We start from the raw sequence: 26,454 nt of genomic DNA, 5'->3' as shown, positions 1-26,454 counted from the left end.
CCCCTACCCTCATTTTCATGGATAGTAATGCATCTACTGGTTGTGGCACCCGGCTACAAGTTTCAAACCAAATTTTGAACTCCTATATCAACTCGGCGAAGTTGTGGATGGAGCCTTTCCGTAGCCCATTAAACCATCTTAGAGCAATAGGGCCAAGGCTCGAGGGAAAAACCTTACGCAACAGTGCGTCATTGTGGGTATGCAGAGACATCATCTGGATATAGTGATTGACGTGCTCTATCGGGTCAGTTTTCCCATTGTAAGAGTTAAACGGAGGGCGCGCGAATTTGTCCAGCATTGGGGCCTGCTCGATGCCAGCCGAAAATGGAGACTCAGTAGCTCTTCGTAGTGCACGACTCATTGTATCCATGGCCGCATTATGGGGCCGTCGCTCTTCTGGGGAGTCTAAACATCAGTCTGAATACTCCCATTACCACAAACGGTCTCGGCGTTGATGGGATTCCTGCGAACACGAACGTCCCCTCATTGTGGGTATGTAGAGACATCATCTCGATATAGTGATTTACGTGCTCTACCGGGTTAGTTTTCCCATCGTAAGAGTTAAACAGAGGGCGCGCGAATTTGTCCAGCATTGGGGCCCGCTCGATGCCAGCCAAAGATGGAGACTCAGCAGCTCTTCATAGTGCACATCTCATTGTATCCATGGCCGCATTATGGGGCCGTCACTCTTCTGGGGAGTTTAAATATCAGTCTGAATACTCTCATGACCATGAATGGTCTCGGCGTTGATGGGATTCCTGCAAACACGAACGTCCCCTTCGTCGATGAGATTCCCGTGAACGGGATCGTTCTCGGCGGTGGTTGGACCTGGATTGATCGGATCCCGTCTCGTGACGATCTTCCTCGGTATTGGATCTTCTTTCTCAATTGTCTCAGTCCCCTTTATAGTGCCTGTTCTCTACTTCTAACTCCAGATCTCTCACCAACCTGCATAGCCGCTCAAGCTCTTCATCCCTTTCGTCGAGTTACCTGTGCCCTGAAGCAACGGATACCGTTCGCTGCATTTGGTACGACCTTTCTTCGAGGTCGGACCTCTCTTCCTCTCGTTCGTGATTCCTATCTTCGCGCCTCTTTTGCCTCCGTTCTCGCCAGGAGGATCCCCGAGAAGATCCCATTGAATCACTTTCAGCATCACTCCCAAAATGTCTCCTAGACATCCTCTCATGTGTGAGTCTCGGTTGAACCAAGGCTTTGTAGGAGATTCCCACAGACGGCGCCAATTGTGCGGGCCAAAAATGAGGCTATCGGGCTGAAATCTCACTTGGGCTCACAATTTATTTGTATGGTGGGTTTGGATTTCCTACCTTGAGTCGTTCTTGACACAGAGACTCAATGAGATCACTTTTCTCTCTCTCTCTCTACATTGTTGCCCTCTTCCTTTACTCCCTTCTACTTTTTGTTTCTTCCTCTTTTTTCTCAAAACCTTCCAACCCCTTTTTCTCTTCCATTTCTCATATTTATACCCCCAAATTAGTGGAGAGGATATGATCACCTCCATGGTCAGTGCAATGGGAGGTCCAATATTATTGACCATAAGTGGATAGTTAGGTGGGAGTGGGATACGGTGAAAGTGACCTTGGAACTTGATTCCTACTCCAGAAAGCATGCTCGGCGGCGGTGCTTCTGGGCGTTTCCGGGTATGCAAATGATGGTATGTTCGGACGTTATTCCTATTTCAATGTTCGGTAAAGGTCCCCGAGTAAGGATTAGGTGAAAACGCCTGGGCTTGCAGTTCATGTGGGCCTAGATTGAGACCATGGGCCGCACTGTCATGTCGGAACTTTAGGCCTAAATGTGCTTGGGCTTTACGGGGCCGTACCTTACCCTTTTGATTTGTGTCCGGCTAATTTGGTGGCCCTTGAGCCTAGCTTCTAATGAGGGAGTTAGCAACCATGGGCCCATTTGTGCAGTTTGGGCCTAATGTCCAGATGGTCCTGGGGGAAGCGCACCGTACAAAAATAATGCATAAAAGATGAGTTTATGGATTGAATAATAAATTACATCTGATTAGCATGAAAATTGGTATGCATGTTAAGAACATATAGGATATACAATTTAACAGCTGGATTTTCAAAATATGAATTTAATAACAAGTTATTGGGCGGTGTAATATTGCTTAGAGTTACACCAGGTGTAACTTGAACCCAACCCATGGTCATATGGTATTTATTTTATATCAATTGTAGATGTAAATGGCAATTAAACATGTCATTAATGCTAGTAACATGTCCTCAGCTTTTTTTGTGCAATGGTGTATGGGCTAGATGAATAAAGGAAATTGGGAATTTTATTGGAGACAAAATTATTTTGAATCCATTTAAATGCTTTCAGTTTTGGGCGTGGCTGCCATTTTTAAGTTTTTGGTTAGCCTTTGCTAATTCATCAAGTGATCCTCTATTTGATAATTAAAATAGCATTATGAGAGCTATTATTAATAATTTCAAATGTGTGGATATAAGCCCAAGAATAAGACCAATTGCACACTAGTGGGGCTGTAATTATGAGGTTTTACTCTAAGTTAGAGAGTGTATAGTTTAAGGCACAATTATTTGTATTGGTATGGAGGACACATGATTATTGTATTTGAGCACATATTGTCTTATTTTATTACATACATGTTGTTAGGACATATATGTTTTAACTTGTTTAAGAACATATGTCACTTAGTTATGTAAATTGGCTAATCCTTTGACAAAACGCACTTTGCTTGTAATTGGGTAGTTCTAGGTGTTTTTAATACTTCAAGAAACAATGTTTTAAGATCAAGTATTGAAGTCATCAAGTCTGTCCAAGAGAAAGCAAGTTGAAGGGCAAAATTTATAAAGCTCGACACCTCTCGACAGCTACCTCGACACCTGCTATCTGTCGAGATTTAAAAAGTCAGATTTCCAATCTGATTTTCTTGGGATCCGTGAATATGTTTTTGGGCCTTCTTTTCTTCTAACTCTAAACATATAAAAGGATTATTTTAAGAGCCGTTTTGTGTGACACAAGTTGCATTATCATTGAGCAATCTCTGTTTAAGCAAATTGTGATCAACAGACGAAGTTCTTGACCTAGTTCATCTTCCATCAAGAAGTTGCTGTGTATTTGCACCATAGGGTTTTGTAACCAAGCATCTTCCTGCTATTCATCAGAAAGGATGATCTGAAGAACTTTGCAGCCAACCATTCTTCATCAGTTGGTGTTCTGAAGTCGCGTACTTGGATCCGCGCATTGGTTAGTCACGTACTTGGGAGCCGTGCATCAAAGGTCCAAAGGGGGAGATTGTAAGGTTGAAATTTATCAACCATCTTGTTGGCTTTATTCCATGCCAATTTGCTTGTAATTTAGCACTTAGTAACCCTGTATTTAGGTGGGATTATTGTAAGGGTAGTGTATGAGAAGAGGTGAAGAAAAGCTCAACTATGTGCAAGAAAGCAGGGTTTCGCAGCTAGGACTCGCGGCTGACTCGCGACTAGCAACCTGCCAACTACAGGCACATGAGATGCACACATAGGGAGCTGAAGGGTCGCGCTAGCTGTTGCACTACAAGACAAAAGTACCAGGCTAACCAGGCCGTTACGTCGCAACTTGAACCCGCGACTTGGACAAGCCGCGAGGTCAAGCCGCCAATCAGCCTTGTTTAGCAAAAACTGTCTCTTCTTATTCCAAACTATATATAGACCCTTATACCCACTAAATGGAGAGAGCTTCTAGAGAGAATTTTGTAAGAGAAACCCTAGAGAAAAACAAGATTGCCTCATCCCCAATCTTTACCTTAGAGACTTTACAAATTCCTCTACTCTCTTCCTCTCCATTGTCATACCCTTGAGAGGTCATTGACCAAATCCTTATCTCACCACACCTACGTCTATGAGAAGGTTCATTTGGTGCTAAGAGAAGCAATTTGGAAGGAACCAATATACATTGGTTGATACTATGGTCTAGTAGCGGAATCCGGGAAGCTAAAGAAGAAATAGGTTTTGCGTAACCTCGTTGAAGTAAGAAGCTTGGAGGGCTTAGGTACTTCGGTAGATTAGGCTTGGAGGGTCTTCTGCTATTCATGTATCCCAACTACATTCTTTAGTGGATTATTTGACCACTTGAAGGGCGGCGGAGAGGTTTTACGTCGAGGACTTCAGTTTCCTCTTCGATAACACATCGTGTGTTGTCCGTGGGTTTGCATCTTCCTTCTCTTTATCTTTGCCTTATATTTACTACTGTGGATGTGTTTATATTTGGCATAGATTAGTTATCAATTCTGTGATTGGCTTATGTTCATGTTCCGCACATTAATTGTTTGATCATAAGCTTGAATTAATATTTTATTATTTGGGGTCTAAACGTTCAAGGGTGTTTTAGACACATATTGAACTTTCAAAAACCACTAAAACACCTTGTGAATTATGGAAAGAGTGATCATCTTTCTATAAATTCTTTAAATGTGGGGGTGTTTGATGAAGGTTGTGGTTCCTATTCCTAAATGACAAAGAACCATTTATTGTGTGTTCATTGTTTATGGTCATAACAGTAGTGCATAGTGCTTTCTAATTAATGAATCTATTATTTTTATATGCATGACAATTAATTAGAATATATTTCAAGTGTTAAACTTTCTTAAAAAAAAGTTTGAGTCTACGTTTAGTATTTCTCATGATCAAGAGATCATGGAAGAGAGGTTGAGCCTAAGCGTAGTACAAGGACAAACACAAGGGTTGTTTGGTCCAAATTTTCTAATTTATATATTAGAAGATGCACTTAAAGCTTCAAAAAGCAAAATCCTAAAGTGCCTTCTTGGAAAAAAGATTGTCAATAGTGCAATAAATCCATCTTTGAAATCTATGCATAGTAATTGGTGGATCTACCACCTAAGAGTTTGAGAGTTGATGGAATTATTGACTATTAAAATGCGAGACTTGTTTTAGAATGCTACAAATAAAAGGAAGATGTGAGTTTTCTTGATACACAATAGACCAAAGGGGTTTATGGTTCTTGTACAAGGAAACAAAGTGCTTAACTTGTTAAATCTTTTTATAGATTGAAGCAAGTTTCAATCCAATGACATGAAAAATTTGACAATGAGATAATGTCAAATGAATTTAGATTTAATGCAACTAGTGTGTGATGTGAAATATATCACATGAGGCTATGTTGTTATGGAATATGCTCATGTAAGTGTCTCAATCACATGAGAAATGTGACGACAGTCTAGTGAGAACACCTTATGCAAAGAGAATATGTATTTTTTGGGATGTCAATAAATCTAAACAAACATGCATTATTGAATACTTGTGCCTCCTATGTATATATATTGGTAGGGAACAGAGTTATGGTAGATCTCAACATATTTGTTGGAGACAATACTATAAGGCAGTTGCACTCAAATTGAAGTAGTTCCAGATTATAAAACAGATCTATAATCAATTATTGAGTGGAGAGCAAATAAACTACATGTTCATCGAGAGGAATGGGGTTAAAGCCTATGACCTAAAGTTTCTATAATAGTAACCCCACCTAGTCAACTGGAGATCCCAAGATCTAGGTTTTCAAAGGGATAACAAAATTGTGGAGACTATTTTTTTCACTATGGAGATAACGTCTCCATCCCATTCCTATGATAAAATAGTGATGTCTGTAAGCGATGTTTAGGATAAGCTTTGCTTTTAATGATTCTTATATCTTGGAATTCCAAGTGGGGTATAGTAGGATACTCTTAATAAGAGTCACCTATATGAGTGTGAAGTGGGCCACTTCCATGAGAGTTTCTAAGGTTGAATTCTCTAAAGCACTTAATGAATTTACCATGATACATTCAGGGCAGAAATGAACACAACTATAAGAACGAAATATGTTCGAAAAGGAGCTATGTGAATTATATTGTCTTGGTATACACAAACGGCTAAACAGTTTAAGACATCATGTTCACTAGTTAGCCAATATATCCGATAGTCTTTTACAAAGGAAAGTTCAAAGTCACAAGCTACTTCTCCCGATACAGTAACTTTTCTTCTACTCTCTGTATCTGCATCATCATTTCCATTGTGTTTATCAATTTCTATTCATGTTAGGGATTGTTGGAAAAATAGCATGGAGTGAATAAGAAATTGATGTTTAATTTGTTCACTTGAAGATGTCATTAAAAGTGATAAAAATCCTGAGTCCCACATAGGAAATGAAAGAGATAATTTATGAGTTTATATGCTTATGAGTTGGTATGTGGACTGGGCCTACTTGTCCAAATAATAATATTTTATTATTTTAATTTTTGAATCAGTTAGTCTGTGCATAGCAGTTATTACTGAAATAGAGTGCATATTTAATAACATATAATTTTTCATAGCTCCTCATTCATAAAAGCTATTTTTTAGAAAACTCTCCAGGGGAGAATATTTTTGTGCATTTTCATTTTGTGTCAGAGAGAAAAAAGAGACATTAAATAGTTCGCAGAGCACAACCTTGTGTGCTTCGTTTTCATGCTGTAGATCATTTTATCCTGGGAGGCAGATGTTCGTAGGTCTCGAAGCACCACAGTGATTGTGTGAGGGGCGAAATCTATTTTAAGGAGATTGTGTCAAACACAAGACTTAATCTGATTCATTCATCCTTCATGCATTTGGTGTGTGAGTTTTTAATTATATTGCAAATTTCTTTTATATATGCAGTATATATTTATTGTTTTGCCTATTACTTCTTTTGTGTTAATATTGCTTATAATTAGATCTGTGTGTTGTTTCCTTTTTCCTTAATCACAAAAGCAAAATTGATGAAATATTTCTAATAATCTTAAAGAAAATTTCAAAATATATTTTAATTTATTTTTGTGATTCATGGTGAAAGGATTTTTGTGATTGTTGAAAACACTTTATCGGCAATTGGTTTTAATCTACACAAAATTTTGGCAAAATTGGGTTTGTGTTTATCAGTTGTCGTGTATATCTATCTATTAAAACTATGAACTTTAGGCCCTGTTTGGGAGATAAGCTCTAGCAATTTTTTTCACATTTTAAACAATATTACACACATTTTCACATACTTTTTCACCCACATATATCAAATACACTCAAACAACATAACTCAAAGTCTCAAACTCCTCTCTCGAACACCCCCATGATATTTGAAAACGTTGAATTTCGTATTTGACTGCAAAATTTGTTTGTATATATTGTTTTATTGTTGATCTTTCCTTCTTGATTATTTTATTAGATTAGCACTTTTGTCATATATGCTACTGTATGCTCTGTGTCATATTTTCTAAGCATGTGATAAAGTTGATTTGATGCTTGACAGTAGTGGTGGGTTTAATTAAATTATAGGGATAATTACACTTTACCCACCTATGGTTTGCCCCTAATTTGACTTGTCTATCCGTGGTTTCAATTTTGACACTTTACCCACCCGAGGTTCAATCCGTTACTGCTCCGTAACCCACCTCCCTGTCTACCATTACTCTAACACGTTTTCTTTCAAAATCAAAACACAAAACAGATCAAACACGTTTGCCTTAATATTATCTTTTGGTTTAAATCCCAGTGAAGTTTTGAATAGTTGGATTTTCCCGGAAACAGGAAAGCATTTTCAAGTGGTTCCAGAGTTACTGCAAAAAGTATGGAATAATTGGGAGCTACGACTGCTAGTCCTTCTCAGTCTCACCTTGCAACTGTCTCTCTTTCACTTTGGCAGACAAAGAAGATATAATGTTAAAATAAGGATCCATATCTTTATGTGGTTTTGCTCCCTCATGGCTGATTCAGTGGCAACAATTGCACTAGGTGTCATTTCTAGTAAAAACCGTAATTTTGGCAATAATAATCCTAAAGTACATAAAGAACTCACGGCATTCTGGGCACCATTTATGTTGTTACACCTTGGCGGCTAGGACACAATCACACCTTTCGCAATACAAGACAATCAATTGTGGTTAAGGCACTTTCTTGCACTAGTTGTTCAATCATGTGTGTGACATTCTACATCTTTAACACATCTTTGAAAGGCAACTAGCTTTCGCTTCTTACTATTCCCATTATTCTTGTTGGGTTCATCAGGTATGTAGAAAGGATATGGGTCATGCGATCAGCGAATAAACCTCCAGTAGACATTGATGAGATACCTCCATTACTCCAAACCGCTGAGACAGAGGCTGAGACCGAGACTGATGCAAGAACGAAGGAAATTAGATGAACCCACAACCAAAACCACATAAATATGTTCTTAAGCAATCAAAAACCTTAACTTTTTGATCTGTTTTGTGTTTTGATTTTGAAAGAAAACATGTTAGAATAACGGCAGACAGGGAGGTGGGTTACGGAGCAGTAACGGATTGAACCTCGGGTGGGTAAAGTGTCAAAATTGAAACCACGAGTAGGCAAGTCAAATTAGAGGCTTGACTGGGATTTGTTCAGGTTGTTGTTTAGTTTGTTTGTACGGTGCGTGCTCCTTTTTTGCAATTCAGTGTGATAGTTGGCTTGACTTTCTTTTGCACAGTAATGGTTGAAAGTATATATTTATAATTATTTCTTAAACTTGGCTAGTAATTCTTAAGATGTTAAATACTGCTTGTGTTTGTGAATGTATCAATAAAGATTATCTTGGTTGGAGATATAGATACTTTGCTGTAAATCTTTGAGGATAATGATATTTGATATATTTTTGGCATTTAACAATTTGATTAAGACAATTCTTTAAAACGGTTTCAGATTGTCATATATGTTGGTATATATAAATGATGATATGCTTATTTTCATTTGGCCTTTGCTTACAAGATATTTCTTTGGGATAATTTGATTCGCCTACTCGTGGTTTGCCTCTAATTTGATTTGCCTACTCGTGGTTTAAATTTTGACACTTTACCCACCTATGATTCTCACCATTACTATGCCGTAACCCACCTCTCCCTCACCGTTACTCTAACACATATTATGTAAAAAACAAAACCTTAAACAGATCAAAACACTCACTCAAATCTTAAACATGAAGAACATACCCAATTTTTGAAACTTGAGTTGGCTCACTAAACCCAGAACATGAAGATTAACCAAAAACTAAACCCAGATTTTTCTGTTTTTCATGTTCAAACTAATTATACCAAACTAAACCCACAATCATATTCTGGGTTTAGTGAGTCTAAAGAAAAGTAGAACATATTCAAAAACTAAACCCCCATGCATCATCGTTCCCAAACATTTCTATAATCTAGTTCAGTAGGCTCTTTTGCCTAACATAAAGAGACTCCATAGTCTTATCTATCTATCTACTCCATTCTTTGGTCCGTTGCAAGGCTCTGATCGATAGACTGATACCACTGCACGGATGAAGGAATACAATTTGATTTTTATGGTTACTCGGAAGAACTTCCAATGCCATCAAGAACCTTCCTAGAGAACTGGTTCTTACCCAAGTTAATGGCTCTCAGATTATTCGAACCTTCAATGCCCTTTGGAATCTCACCCTCCAAGGAATTATCCGATAAATCCAGCAATCTAAGCCCATTCAAAGACCAAATCCCAGATGCTAAAGACCCCGAAAACTGATTTGACGAAAAGTTAATAGACTCAAGAGTTGAACACGAGCTCAAACTATCTGGTATCTTCCTAAAAAGCTTATTCTTGGCCAATGAAATGACAAGTGATCCACATTGCCTAAAGAAATCCTCTGGTATAGCTCCAATTCCCAGATGACGTCGTCATCGCCGTCCATGATGATGTCGATGTCGTTTGACTGGTTTTATAGTAGGGATCATAAGAATATTCTCAAATCTCAAGCCTATGAATCCAAACAAAACTGTCAAAAGGATAGAAAAGACTGAAAAAGAAATTTGTGGTGTTTTTGATTTGGTTTTAATCTTTGGTTGCAGTGATTGTGGGTTATGTTCAAAATTTATGGGTTTAATTTTTGGTTAATCTTCAAGATTTCTGGGTTTAGTTTTTGGGTATGTTCTTCTACTTTTCTTCAGACTCACTAAACCCAGAACATGATTGTGGGTTTAGTTTGGGTACAATTAGTTTGAACATGAAAAATAGGGTTTATTTTTTGGTAAATCTTCATGTTCCGGGTTCAGTGAGCCAACTCAAGTTTCAAAATTTGGGTATGTTCTTCATGTTCTTCATGTTTAAGATTTGAGTGAGAGTGTTTTGATCTGTTTGGCTTTTGTTTTTTACATAGTATGTGTTAGAGTAACGATGAGGGAGAGGTGGGTTACAGCAAAGTAAGAGTGAGAATCACAGGTGGGTAAAGTGTTAAAATTTAAACCACAGGTAGGCAAATCAAATTAGAGGCAAACCACAGGTGGGTAAAGCGTAATTATCCCTATTTCTTTTTTTAGAGATAATTACAACATACTACTAACCCTGCAGCTCGAACTCTTTCCCCCCTAGACCCCCAAGCACTTTGTGCATGAGGATTGCTTACAAGATATATCAATGATTATTTGTTAGATGAATTATTTATATTGATATTTAACCTTAAACTTTATAACAATGATCACGTTTGGTGGTGCTTGTTCAAAATGATGTTTTTGGCCTTTTTATGTGCAATGGTGTATGGGCTAGATGAATAAAGGAAGTTGGAAATTTTGAAGGAGGCAAAAAAAATTTAGTTCATTTAAATGCATTCAATTTTAGGCGTGGCTGCCATTTTTTTAGTTTTTGGTTAGCCTTTACCAATTCATCAAGTGATCCCTATTTGATAATTAAAATAGCATTATGAGAACTATTATTAATAATTTCAAATGTGTGGATATAAGCCCAAGAATGAGACCAATTGCACACTAGTGGAGCTATAATTATGGGGTTTCACTCTAAGTTAGAGAGTGTATAGTTCACCCATTGGTCAAAGGTGTTATTTATTTATAAAGTTTAAGGCTCAATTGTTTGTATTGATATGAAAAACACATGATTGTTGTACTTGAGCACATATAGCCTTATTTAATTACATACATGTATATATATGTGTATATATATATATATATATATTGGGCATGTGTGAGTTTGATTGGATATTAATGTTTTTATCACAAAATCTAAGGATATATATATATATATCCAATCAAGCTCACACATGCCCAAAATACACACACACACACATATATATACATGTATGTATTTAAATAAGGCTATATGTGCTCAAATACAACAATCATGTGTTTTTCATATCAATACAAACAATTGAGCCTTAAACTTTATAAATAAATAACACCTTTGGCCAAGGAGTGAACTGCACACTCTCTAATTACAGCCCGACTAGTGTGCAATTGGTCTCATTCTTGGGCTTATATCCACACATTTGAAATTATTAATAATAGTTTTCATAATGCTATTTTAGTTATCAAAATAGATGATCACTTGATGAATTAGTAAAGGCTAACCAAAAACTAAAAAAGGGCAGCCACGCCCAAAATTAAATGCATTTAAATGGATTAAAAAAATTGTGCCTCCATCAAAATATGCAACTTCCTTTATTCATCTAGTCCATACACAATTGCACATAAAAAGGCCAAAAACATCCTTTTGAACATGCGCCACCAAACGTGATCATTGTTATAAAGTTTAAGTTTAGATATTAATATAAATAATTCATCTAACAAATAATCATTGAAATATCTCGTAAGCAAAGGCCAAATGAAAATAAGCATATCATCGTTTATATATACCAACATATATGACAATCTGAAACAGTTTTAAAGAATTGTATATCTTAATCAAACTGTTAAATGCCAAAAATATATCAAATATCATTATCCTCAAAGATTTACAGCAAAGTATCTATATCTCCAACCAAGATAATCTTTATTGATACATTCACAAACACAAGCAGTATTTAACATCTTAAGAATTACTAGCCAAGTTTAAGAAATAATTATAAATATATACTTTCAACCGTTACTGTGCAAATGAAAGTCAAGCCAACTATCACACCGAATTGCAGAAGAGGAGCACGCACAGTACAAACAAACTAAACAACGGCCTGAACAAATCCCAGTCAAGCAATAATTCAAGTTTCACAAATATCCTAAATAATATAATTTAATTAAACCCACCACTGTCAAGCATCAAATCAACTTTATCACATGCTTAGAAAATATGACATAGAGCAAACACTAGCATATATGACAAAAGTCCTAATCTAATAAAATAATCAAAAAGGAAAGATCAACAATAAAATAGTATATACAAACAAATTCTGTAGTCAAACACGAAATTCAACGTTTTCAAATATTAAGGGGGTGTTTGAGACGGCAGTTTGAATTATATTGTATGGGTATTTTTGATATACATGTGGGTAAAAAAGTATGTAATATTATTTAAAATGTGAAAAAAAAATTGCTAAAGCTCATCTCCCATTCTGGACCTAGAGTTCACAATTTTAATAGATAGATATACACAACAACCAATAAACACAAACCCAATTTTGCCAAAATTTTGCGCAGATTAAAACCAATTGCTGATAAAGTGTTTTTAACAATCACAAAAATCCTTTCACTATGAATCACAAAAATAAATTAAAATATATTTTGAAATTTGCTTTAAAATTGTTAGAAATATTTCATCAATTTACTTTTGTGATTAAGTAAAAGGAAACAACACACAGATATAATTATAAGCAATATTAACACAAAAGAAGTAATAGGCAAAACAATAAATACATACTGCATATATAAAACAAATTTGCAATATAATTAAAAACTCACACACCAAATGCATGAAGGATGAATGAATCAGATCAAGTCTTGTGTTTGACACAATCTCCTTAAAACAGATTTCACCCCTCACACAATCACTGTGGTGCTTTGAGACTCACGGACGTTTGCCTCCCAGGATAAAATGATCTACGACATGAAAACGAAGCACACAAGGTCGTGCTCTGCGAACTACTCAATGTCTCTTTCTCTCTCTCTGACACAAAATGAAATGCACAAAAATATTCTCACTGGAGAGTTTTTTGAAACAATTATTTTTATGAATGAGAGACTATGAATTATTATACGTTACTGAACAGGCACTCTATTTCAGTAATAACTGTTGTGTACAAACTAACTGACTCAACAAATAAAATAATAAAATATTATTATTTGGACAAGTAGGCCTAGTCTGCATTTGCCAAAAGCTCAACCCAATGTCCAACTCATGAGCATATAAATTCATATATTATCTCTTTCCTTTCCTATGTGGGACTCAGGATTTTTACCACTTTTAATAACATCTTCAAGTGAACAAATTAAACATCAATTTCTTATTCACTCCATGCTATTTTTCCAACAATAAGTTCTTGAGACTTCTTTAAGTCAATGCAAACATGAAGGAGGAATATGACTCTTTTAGATATGTACATGATAAGTATTTCCATTTACTTATTTCTTTTGGAGATATACTCTAATTATTACTATACATTTTCTAAAATTGAGTCCAAAATTTTGTTCCTTAGACATTTGAAAAATTGTGGATTGGGTGAAAGCCTAGTACATGATACTTCCACTTTTGGAGATGTCCAGCACTTGTGCTAGAAAGGAAGTCTGGCAAATTGGAGTCAAATGGTGGAAAATGTGTGTTTATGTTGGGTATCCAAAAAGAATTGTGGAAGATTATTTTAGTAGTCATAAAGAGAACAAGGTGTTTGTAAAGTACAAATACAAAGTTTCTAGATAATGACTATGTGAATAATCTTCAAGGTAAATGTAGAATTGTTCTAGAAGAAAAATGTCAAAATTTGTTGTAGGACAACTATAAAATACATTTAGAAATGAGTTGGTTGTATTAAATACAATATCCTAGTGGGAGGATTATTAGATTACTTGATAAATTCATGCTTTTGAGATAAACTTGTGAAGTCATCCCATAAGGATATGAATTTGATCATCGGTCCTATGTAGAGGCAATAGATGATATGAAGATGGATTACTGGATCAAGGTTATGTAAATAGAATTAGATTCTATTTAAAGTCTAGAACTTGTAGAGGTGCCTATTGGCATTAAGCTTATTGTTTTCACTACTGTCAACAACATCATCAGTTTTAAGTCCCATCAGGAGGAAAAATGATAACTACACCAACTATAAAATAAATATTACAGAGAAAGGAAAGATTCGTAAAGTAAAAAGTGCGGCCCCTTTTTATTAAATAAAGGAAAGGTACATTATATACAATGACAAACTACCGCTACAAAAGAAAAAATACATAAGGAAAATTAAAAAATACAGAAGAAAAAGAATCCTAATACTAAGCCTTGCCTTGGGAGGGGAGGGTCTTCTTTCTTGCTCGGCTGAGAGGCAAGAGCATCTTTGGCCTTAGGATCAGCCTCTTTGGATCTAGCCTCAGCCTCCTTCGCCTTTACTGCAACATCCTTGACCTTGGCAACATCCTCAGCCTCTGAGGGGGGGCTTGGTCTCCTTGCCCTTGCCCTTATCCTTGGCCTCCTAAGCCCCTTGGACTTGATCACCAGCTTGGCTGGATCCTTTGGAAGCCTCTGAGGGAGGAGGGGGGGGTGGGGGAGGAGGGAGCTGGATAGCACTACCATCTCATGAAGCTCCTTTATTAGGGTGTTCCAGAGAGGGCACTCCACCTATGTTGCTGAAGCCCTGGAGTAGCCCCTCTTCTTGCCCAAAGATATGGAGGCTCTAAGGCACATAGGAGCTAGACCTCTTCATATCCCCGAAAAGGGATCTTGCCATGGTAAGTTCACCATCACATCTTTTAATTAAATGCTAAGGTGCCCTTTCCATTCTCTCTCTCTCTCTCTCTCTCTCTCTCTTTTACATGGGATTCCTTTGTCATTTTTGTGCAGGTCGTCCAGGAGGTTTTTGTAGCTGAGGAATGGGTCAAGGACACTAGAAATGAGGCCAAGGTGCTGCTGAGGCCAACAAGTCCTTGGAAGCCATGAAGCAAGAAAACCAGGAGCTGGCCACCAAGCTGACTGTTGAGGAAAGGGCGAGGAGAAGCGCTGAGGCTAGGCTGAAGAATGTCCAGGACCAAGCTGAAGATCAGCGTAAAAAGCTCTATCTTATTAAGATAGAGCTGGCCATATAGAAGCAGCTACCTTAAAGTTGAGCTGGAGAAGGCCAAAGCTGCTGCTCGGAAGGTTGAGGAAGCTACGGAGGCCTCGAGGTAAGCGTCTTAGAACCTCAGAGTAGAAGAAATTGAGACCTGGCTGGTTGAGGAGCTGGCTGAGGTATGCAGGATTACTGCAAGGAAACATGGATGGAGGCCTCAACCTTGTAGAGGTCCTTGTTGTCTCAAAGTGAGGCAGGCTAGGAGTGTGTACTATCCTCCTGACATCCACGAAGCGCCAACCTGCCCTCTCATCTCCCTCTGCCCTCACTCTAGAATCCTCTGAGCAGCCCCTGACTGCTTAAGCCCNTTATTTTCAAGAAAATTATCTTTAATATAATTTAAGAGTGTAATTTTGAATAAATTTTCTTTCTTTTAATGTACAACCATTCTTTTTTATATTAAAAAAAATTGTTCTCTTGGGTTTATCCAAAAAAAAAAAAAAAAAATCTCTTAGGAAGTGAGAACTGAGTACATCTCTAGATGTCCTGCCATCAAAAAAGTAAAATCAATTCTAATTAAACTCTTTGTCTTAAACTCAAACTCTTATTAATTAAACTTTCCCACCATGTTACTGTTAGGGAGTTGCCCTGCGGTATTGTGCTCCAGATCAGGTGTTTACGAATAGAAAAGAAGGGGAGGTTGTTATTCCTATGATCGCCTTCATAGAGGGAGGAATGAAGCTTCCCATGGGTAGGGTAACCCGAGACTACCTAATCAACCATAAGTTGTGTCCTCACCAATGCGCGCTCAACATATTTAGAGTTTTAGGTAGCATCGATACTCTCAACAAGCATATGGGTTTGGGACTCACTTGTCATGACATCATCCATATGTACGAGTGCCACCTGCTTGGAGACGCAAGGTACTATCTTAAGTGTAGATTGTCCATTGTCAGGCTCCTCTCATGTCTCCCTAAATCTAATAAGGGTATGAAAGATGACTTCTTGATAGCCTCAAGGGCATGGCATGATGGTCTTCATTGCCCAGTTCGAGAGGGAGAGCCAGGTGGGGTACCCTAGGTTTAGGTCCCTTTTTTTTTCTCTGAAGCATGGGCAGTAGCCTTGCGGCTTCACCATTCCTTCATTCTTTTTGTATTTTGTTTACTTTTGATGGTGATTTCATTATACTGAGCATAGTTTTGCTCCTCAGATATTTTTACAGATAAAAGGCACGTTGCTCCAAGACTCAGCCTTGTTAATGTCGTGGGTCTCAACAAGGTGCTAAGGACCTAGATATTCGTGAGTGAAGACGGCAATTGCAAGTCGTCCATCTTATCCTGGACTTTGAGTCCCGTCGGACAAGTTTCAAGAAGTGGGCCACGTAATACGAGCAAGCGACCCTCGACTAGCTCGGATTGGCGTCTTAGTGGCTGGTTTTCTAGCCCGAGTAGATCTCCCGCCAGTCGAACTGCCCTTCCACTGTGCTTCCCTGAAGCAGCAGCCCCGAGGAAGAGACTGCTTCCTCACGTCTATCACTCTAGGAGGAAATAGACCAATTCCAACTTAAGGAAGAGAAGGAGGAATAGGGTGCTCTTGTCATCCCCATATCAGGCCGAGGATGAGTTTGATAGATTTTCAGGTGTTTGCACCCTAGGCCTCGTGGTAGCATGTGTAGTTGACAGCTTGAGGAGGAAGAAGAAATGGCTTTAAACCTGAGGAAAGGTTTGAGTGACCTTATGGCTGGGAGGAACAAAGGGTCGTCATCCAAGGAGGTCCCTAAATCCTAGGCTCTTGACAATCTCCCCCCTCTCCCTCTTCCTCCCACAACCACACTTGGCCTGCTCCCCATCCCCAACCTGAAGAAGAAGAGGAAGGACCAGGAAGTGGACGGGGTAAGATGGTCCCTAAAGCCAAGCAGCAAGATTGGCAAAAACCAATGGGCCTCCTCGGGATAAGTGGAGGACCTAAGTGGCAGGTGCCCAACATGCAACCACTTGGCGACTCTCCTGCGGCTGGAGCTGGATAGCAGGCTACACAACTCATGAAGCCTCCTTATTAGGGTGTTCCAAGAGAGGCACTCCCCTTGCTGAAGCCCCATGTGCCCCTCTCTGATCAGATATGGAGGCTAAGCACATCAGGTAGCTAGACCTCTTCATATCCCCAAAATCTTGCCCGGTAAGTTCACCATCACATCTTTTAATTAAATGCTAGGGCCTTCTCTCTCTCTCTCTCTCTCTCTCTCTCTTTTACATGCGGATGCCTATTGTCATTTGGCAGGTCGTCGAGGTATTTGCTGCTGAGCAATGGGTCAAGGACACTAGAAATCCAGGTGAATGCAGAGGCCAAGTTTGAAGCCATGAAGCAAAACAGGAGCTGGCCACCTAGACTGTTGAGGAAAGGGCGAGGAGAAGCGCTTAGGCTAGCTAGAATGTCCAGGACCGTTCTGAGGGCCAACAAGTCTATCCGTAAAAAGCTCTATCTTATTAAATATGAGCTGGCCACATAGAAGCAGCTACCTTAAATTGAGCTGGAGAAGGCCAAAGCTTATTAAAGATAATTTTCTTGAAAATAAAATTTATTAGCTATAAGTTTTTTTTTTTTTTTTTACGTGTAGTGATTAAAAAATAAGGATTAGATGGACCAAAACTTGTACTTTTAAGATAAGGATTAGATGAAATTAAGTCATATGGTAATCAAATTAAGATTTTTATTAACTCAAAAATTATAGGAAAAGAAGAAGATAAGAAAAAAAAATTATATCTATTTTTTTAAAGATCTAAAAAAAAATTGCAATTTTATGTGTAGTAATATAATTTCAAAAAAAAAATATGGATTATATGGACATTTTTTACATAAGAATAGATGAAGAGTTTGTATTGAAATCAAATTAATATTTTTATCAACTTAAAAATTATAGGAGAAGAAAAATTATATGTGTGTGTGTGTGTGTGTGTGTGTGTGTGTGTGTGTATTTTTTAAAATCTAAAAAAATTTATGCAATTTGGTGAAGCCACATGACGCAATCACGGCTTCTAAGCTCAACTTTTATTATTATTATTATTATTATTATTATTATTGTAGGGATAAGGAGCCCAAAATTATATATTGGGCCTTAGGCCTTGCCTGAGGACGTTGGGTGGTCTGAGGACAAATAAATAGTAGTGAGGATGTAAGACTTTGAGCCCCATGAGTAAGTTACAAATGAAAAGGTTGGGAAAGGCAGGCCAAGGAGAAATATCTCCTTAGCTAAACGAAGCACAGGTCAAAATATGTACCCCACCATCTAGGGTGACATTCCAAAATGTTCTATTGATAAGGGCATGTATTATGAATGAACAGGAGAGATGGGAGCTCAGAAATATTTAAAAGAAAACTGCTACCACTGCATTAAATGCTCCGCAGCTAACTCTCTGACCGCATTAATGAGCAAGTAATATTTGAACAGTGCTTTTTAACCTTACAGCTATCCCCAAAAACTTCAAGAGGGTGCTAATAGGACAAGGATCAACACAAGCAATCTGTTGTCCATGTGGAGGGTAGAGATGAAAGGGGAGATGTTGTATGAATTAGAAGGGAGGCCCTAAGAGAAAGGGATCGGAAAATTGAAAAAAGAAATATTGTACCGAGGACGATTTTCTTAAGATAAAACCTGTCCACTTTTACTTTATTATCATCTAGATCCATTATAATTACTACCCAACTCATTATAGCCTAATTTTCTAACTCACTTTCTACAAATTCATTGTATTGGGCTCATTAAACCTAGATCCACTTCATTTTTGGGCCTAGGACCCGAGTTGTGTCCTTACAATTATTATTATTATTATTATTATTATTATTATTATGTCATAAACCCTTCCAATTCTTTCACTATTTTTTTTTTCCTTTTATCCTTTTCCAATACTGTACGTGATAGGGACACCAAAAGACAAACAAAAAATTATTAGAAAATTAACTTGGTAAAATTTGCCGGCTATCGATGTCGATGCAACCATGGCGCCAAGGAAGTAATGACAGACAATGAGGCATGAGCCAATAATAGGAAAAAAAACAAAAACAAAACAAAACAAAACAAAAATAAAACAAAACAAAACAAAAAAACAAAAAAAATCTTGCAATAAACCTTGGTCCCATGCATAAATATTACGCAGGCTCATCTCCTTCGTCAAATATGAAAATGACAGCCATGCCGCGTAAAGCATTTTTGTTTTACAATTTGCAAGCCTTCAATTTTTCTAATCCTCCAAGTCTTAGGGTCTGTCTGTTCCTGCAGACCTGTTACACCTGAAATAGAAAGAAAATGAAAGAAACAAATCAGAGAAAAGCAAGAATGGACAGCATGATGTGCATGACTTGCATATTTATATACTTTTAAATAATCTGACACACCCTAACTAAAGGTAACTAGCCTTTGAGCATGCACGCGAGTGCGTGCTCAGAGACTCTTCTATATTTTAGTAAAAGTTAGTAATTCGTATCTATTATAAATTGAGATTACTATATTTTTCAATTACAAAAATATCTAGGAGTGTGATGAGTGTTATGCATGGAGAAAGGTTACTAATTTTAATATTTGGTACAAACGCATAACACTCATCACACCCTTAGGTATTTTCCTAATTGAAAAATGTAGTAATCCCAATTTATAATGGATGCAAATTATTAACATTTACCAAAAAATAGAAGAGTCTTTCACACACATGCTCAAAGGCTAGTATTTTATAAGGTGCGTAACATTTTTTATGGAGTAGTAAATTAATAAGATTTTTGTTAAAAGAAATACTCTTGAAAAGATCTGATTACACATCCACTTCTTTTTTTTTCTTTTTTCTTTTTTTCCTTTTTGGTGTTGTTGATGTTGTTCTTTTTTTCAAATTTTATGTATGGCAGTTATCAGTTTTTGTCTAATCCTAAAATGTAGTTTTTTAATCCTAAAATTTATCCATTTACTACACATCCATAACATTAGTAAATAAAAGATTAAATTTAAAATTTTATGGCAGGAGATACACGTTATTTTTGGTGTTGTTGTTCTTTTAAAAAAAAAATTAATAACATTTATCAATTTTTGTTTAATCCAAAATTTTAATTTTTTAGTCTTAAAAGTTAGCCACTTACTACACATACGCAACAAAAGTTAAAAAGAGTTTAAATTTCAAATATATCAACAACCTTTAAAACTAAGAAAAAGTTAGTTAACATTTTTTATGGAGTAGTAAATTAATACTTATCAAAAAAAAAATGTAAATTGAATTTCACATAGAATTATACAAATGATAAATATAGTTTCTGTTACAAAAGAAATTTTTTTACAACAATTTCTTAGACAACAACCACTTTATGTGAGGCTTGAATCATATAATAATTCTTATAAAGTCTCTGTAGTGGGCCTTTTTGTTATATTAGGCTGGGCTGCCTCCTGCGGTACTAGGCCCAAATATTTTGAGTTAGGGAGTTAAGACCGGTCCAACTGCAACTCAATTTGGTCCAGCTTGTGTGCAAACATTGAGTCCAAGTCCAAGGGAAGATGCAGTAAAGTGGGCTTATCCTCTGTTTCTGCCGCAAAAGACTTTTCTCAAGTTTCTGCCGCAAGATTGACGTTTCTGCAGTTTCTATCGCAAGATTGACTTTTCTGCTATGCAGCAAAACTTTCTGCCGTGTAGTAAAACCGTCTGTCGTGCAGTAAAACTTTCTGCTATGCAGTGAAGCTGTCTATTGTGCAATAAAGCTTCCTGCCGTAAAGCCTTCTGCTGTGCAATAAAGCTGTCTGTTGTGCATTAAAACTTTCTGTTGTACTTTAAAGCTGTCTGCTGTGCTTTAAAGATGTCTACTGTGCTTTAAAGCTTTCTGCCGTGTGAATAACTACTCTTCATTTTTACTGCAGAAATACTTCCTGCACATAAACAAATCTAAAACTCAAAAAAAATACCCATCAAACAAATGTTAGTTTAAATGGGTTAGCACATTCTCAAATATGTACACATGTTCGTAAATAAAGATATATGTATATATATATATATATACACTTATGGCAGGATAATGATTAGTTTGTATCAACAGTAAAACACGTAATAACAAATAAAAAAGAAAGTTTCGGCAAGAAAGGTTTAGCTTATATAATAATTAACACGGTAAATATACTACAGTAGAATAACTAGTACAGCAAGTAAAGACACCACAGCAAGACAACTAATGCGGCAGATGTGATAAAAACTTGCTACAGCAGGATGACTAAATACGGCAGATATAAGTTATAATAAGAGAAATCAAATATATTTGCAATCAAAATCAAGCATTGAATCTGCCCATAGAATAAGTAAACCAAAAAGGAACCCAAACTCCAACTTGAACAACCTTATCATAGGCTTTTGCCATAAAAACTGTGCATTTTGGAGAATAGGCCTAAATGGCTACTAGCTATTACTTTTGGGGACTTCAAAGAGTGGGTTTGCTAAGAGGGAGGGAAAAGATGGTCTATTTATGCATGCCCCTATTCCTGCCACATTTTCTCTCTTCTTTTTCTTTCTCTTCGTTCTTTTTTTTTTTACCCTTAATTTCTTACTACTCTCCTACCGTGGATTGTTTTTCTCACTTGGGTCTTTTCTTTTCTTGGTTCTCTCTCTCTGGGTGACTCTTTCTTTCTAAGTGTAGGTTTCCCCTTCCCCTTGGGTCCCACTTCATCCATGGCTAGCTTATCCTTTCATAGTGAGCTAATTCAATGGGATTTCTACATTTTACCCCTAGGGCTTCACCAACTATTTTTGGTTTGTTGTGGGCATCCTTTCAAGACTACCCACCAACACATTGGTTGCCCCGACCACTGTCATTGCTCTAGTACGTGTTTGCCGCACCATTACTCATTTCACGACAAAATTCCCTTTTGTTTGTTCTTGCTGTATACCTCTACCTTTGGGTTATCTCACTACCTAGCTCTATGGCATGCATCAGATGGTCCCAACCATCTATTACTTCTTTTGGGTAAGATACCATCCTAGCAAGATATATTCCCAAAAGAAGTCATGGCAGGAAACCAAATATAGACCTCCTTTTCCCCCCACCACCAAACCATGCCCTCTGAATCCCTTTGACTGTGGGCCCACCTCCGTTGTATTGGCTGGGTACAGGTTGGTGGTGCTCCAGCCCTTCTGTTTTTGTCTTCTTTCATTCCCACACCATTTCTACTGTAGAAGATTAGCTTTGTTCTGTTGCGTGGCTCTATCTTATTTCTTCATACGTTTCCTGTTGTGTTTGTCATTTCCTTTAGCATAGCTTTTCTTTCCTTCACACATTTCCTGCTGCTGACATTTCCTGCCGTTCCTTGTTTCTTTTCACTGTGCTTTTTCATATCAGTTTTCACGCCTATCTTTTTTATACAAAATGATTTGGGCCTTTATGGGCCAAATAATGTTGACTAGATCAAAAGGGTCTTGGGCCCAATTTATCTTTATCTGCCGAAGCCATTCTGCCAAACAACTGTATTCTACGGTAGATCTGTATTTTACGGTAGATTTGTATTATGCGGCAGATTTGTATTCTACAGCAGATTTGTATTCTGCTACAAATTTGCGGGCCAAATAATGTTGACTGGATTAAAAAGGTCTTGGGCGCAATTTATCTTCATCTGCCAAAGCTATTCTGCCAGAGAACTGTATTCTGCAGTAAAGCTATATTCTGCGGCAGATTTGTATTCTGTAGTAGATTTGTGTTTTACTGTAGATTGCTTTCACTTGCACTTCTTTCTTTGGAAATTTCTTACTCTTCAGTCTTCTTGGTGGGTCTTTGGGCCTTGCTTCTCATTGGGCTTTCTTCCTCATGGGCCTTTGGGTACAAATTTGCAAACATGGGCATCAATAGTCTCTCACCCAAACTTCTCTAATATTCCATTCCAATGACTCCTCAATGAAATTTAAAAAATTTGTGCGTACGTGAACCTGAGAGAGATAAAAGAATTAGGGTTAAACCAAGTATTTTAAAATAAAAAAATAAAATAAAACTTTAATCAACAAACCAAAGTTAGTGTGCGCATTATTAAAATCCTATTAAAAATTTTCAGAATAAAGATAGATATTTTTTAGGATTTAACTCTATCATGAAGTCTTTAAAATCTTATCACCACATCATCAACTATTTAAATAAATAACTAATAGAGATCTAACCATGTGATTGGTGGCTCTATTTTCTCGGATCCATAATGAATTGTCAATGAAAATCATAATTGAGAGGTTGGAGTTTGTGAGGTTGCTACATACCTAATTGTCAAATTAACATGAAAAATTTTTCAAAATCCTTGATCTATATTACTATTTAAGGGACTTCTCTTGCTTGATTTTCTCAATTTTGATGCCTAAAATACCCTCATCATATCCACTTACAAGTTTCAACTAACGAGGATAAATATGTAAATTAAAACTCTTACACTTTAAGACCCACAAACTCCTGTACCCTTTGCTTGTTTCTATCTCACTTTGTATCTCTCATTCTTCTTCAAATTGAAAACATTTAGTTTAGCTCTACATACTCCTTTTTTTTCCTTCAGATTAAAGATATTTACTATCAGAAGCTCCAACAAATTTTCAGGTTCTATTTTTTGCAAGTTCCTCTTTATTTTCTTTTCTTTTATTTTGTTTATGATTGACTTTTTTTGAGTTCTACATTTTTTTTTTTGGTTCATGTATCATTTTAATGGTTACCCAATTTAAAACAAACTCTCTTTCTAGTTTTTTTTTTTTTTTTTTTTTAATGTAATTCTGAAATGAATGGTTCATTTGTATACTTTGCCAATGTACTTCTTAATGAATTGTCATTTCATGTTGTAGGAATCGTGATCCAAAGACAAGGCTACCTCATGCTACAAAAGAAGCATTCAAAATCATTCATGAATAGTTAAACAATATGGCTTCCCTTACCTCCCTTAGTAGCCTTTGTTTACATTTTATTTAAAAATTTTGAATTCAAATAAAAATAGTTACCACAATACTCCCTTATCGATTGCCCAACTCCAAGTTTCCATCCGATCATATCCATTTGCCAATTTTTTTTTTTTTTAGAATCCATTTGCCAACTTGAAGTGGCATGCCAAGGTTTTTGTCCTTTTTCATTTAATTCAATTACTATTTCCTTCTCCTTCCTCACTTTTTTTTTCTTCCCTTCTTTGTATTTTCTTTTCTTTTTAAGAAAGTTTTTTTTTTACCATCATTGTATATGTTTTTGGCGTTATTTTTTTTTTTTTAAATTTTTCATGTTAATTTGACAATTAGGTATGTAGCAACCTCACAAACTCCAACCTCTCAATTATGATTTTCATTGACAATTCATTATGGATCCGAGAAAATAGAGCCACCAATCACATGGTTAGATCTCTATTAGTTATTTATTTAAATAGTTGATGATGTGGTGATAAGATTTTAAAGACTTCATGATAGAGTTAAATCCTAAAAAATATCTATCTTTATTCTGAAAATTTTTAATAGGATTTTAATAATGCGCACACTAACTTTGGTTTGTTGATTAAAGTTTTATTTTATTTTTTTATTTTAAAATACTTGGTTTAACCCTAATTCTTTTATCTCTCTCAGGTTCACGTACGCACAAATTTTTTAAATTTCATTGAGGAGTCATTGGAATGGAATATTAGAGAAGTTTGGGTGAGAGACTATTGATGCCCATGTTTGCAAATTTGTACCCAAAGGCCCATGAGGAAGAAAGCCCAATGAGAAGCAAGGCCCAAAGACCCACCAAGAAGACTGAAGAGTAAGAAATTTCCAAAGAAAGAAGTGCAAGTGAAAGCAATCTACAGTAAAACACAAATCTACTACAGAATACAAATCTGCCGCAGAATATAGCTTTACTGCAGAATATAGTTCTCTGGCAGAATAGCTTTGGCAGATGAAGATAAATTGCGCCCAAGACCTTTTTAATCCAGTCAACATTATTTGGCCCGCAAATTTGTAGCAGAATACAAATCTGCTGTAGAATACAAATCTGCCGCATAATACAAATCTACCGTAAAATACAGATCTACCGTAGAATACAGTTGTTTGGCAGAATGGCTTCGGCAGATAAAGATAAATTGGGCCCAAGACCCTTTTGATCTAGTCAACATTATTTGGCCCATAAAGGCCCAAATCATTTTGTATAAAAAAGATAGGCGTGAAAACTGATATGAAAAAGCACAGTGAAAAGAAACAAGGAACGGCAGGAAATGTCAGCAGCAGGAAATGTGTGAAGGAAAGAAAAGCTATGCTAAAGGAAATGACAAACACAACAGGAAACGTATGAAGAAATAAGATAGAGCCACGCAACAGAACAAAGCTAATCTTCTACAGTAGAAATGGTGTGGGAATGAAAGAAGACAAAAACAGAAGGGCTGGAGCACCACCAACCTGTACCCAGCCAATACAACGGAGGTGGGCCCACAGTCAAAGGGATTCAGAGGGCATGGTTTGGTGGTGGGGGGAAAAGGAGGTCTATATTTGGTTTCCTGCCATGACTTCTTTTGGGAATATATCTTGCTAGGATGGTATCTTACCCAAAAGAAGTAATAGATGGTTGGGACCATCTGATGCATGCCATAGAGCTAGGTAGTGAGATAACCCAAAGGTAGAGGTATACAGCAAGAACAAACAAAAGGGAATTTTGTCGTGAAATGAGTAATGGTGCGGCAAACACGTACTAGAGCAATGACAGTGGTCGGGGCAACCAATGTGTTGGTGGGTAGTCTTGAAAGGATGCCCACAACAAACCAAAAATAGTTGGTGAAGCCCTAGGGGTAAAATGTAGAAATCCCATTGAATTAGCTCACTATGAAAGGATAAGCTAGCCATGGATGAAGTGGGACCCAAGGGGAAGGGGAAACCTACACTTAGAAAGAAAGAGTCACCCAGAGAGAGAGAACCAAGAAAAGAAAAGACCCAAGTGAGAAAAACAATCCACGGTAGGAGAGTAGTAAGAAATTAAGGGTAAAAAAAAAAAGAACGAAGAGAAAGAAAAAGAAGAGAGAAAATGTGGCAGGAATAGGGGCATGCATAAATAGACCATCTTTTCCCTCCCTCTTAGCAAACCCACTCTTTGAAGTCCCCAAAAGTAATAGCTAGTAGCCATTTAGGCCTATTCTCCAAAATGCACAGTTTTTATGGCAAAAGCCTATGATAAGGTTGTTCAAGTTGGAGTTTGGGTTCCTTTTTGGTTTACTTATTCTATGGGCAGATTCAATGCTTGATTTTGATTGCAAATATATTTGATTTCTCTTATTATAACTTATATCTGCCGTATTTAGTCATCCTGCTGTAGCAAGTTTTTATCACATCTGCCGCATTAGTTGTCTTGCTGTGGTGTCTTTACTTGCTGTACTAGTTATTCTACTGTAGTATATTTACCGTGTTAATTATTATATAAGCTAAACCTTTCTTGCCGAAACTTTCTTTTTTATTTGTTATTACGTGTTTTACTGTTGATACAAACTAATCATTATCCTGC

This window comes from Quercus suber, unplaced genomic scaffold (assembly GCF_002906115.3).
Source record: "Quercus suber isolate HL8 unplaced genomic scaffold, Cork oak 2.0 scaffold_83, whole genome shotgun sequence".
Lineage (NCBI taxonomy): Eukaryota > Viridiplantae > Streptophyta > Magnoliopsida > Fagales > Fagaceae > Quercus > Quercus suber.
This window is presented reverse-complemented; position numbering follows the sequence as displayed.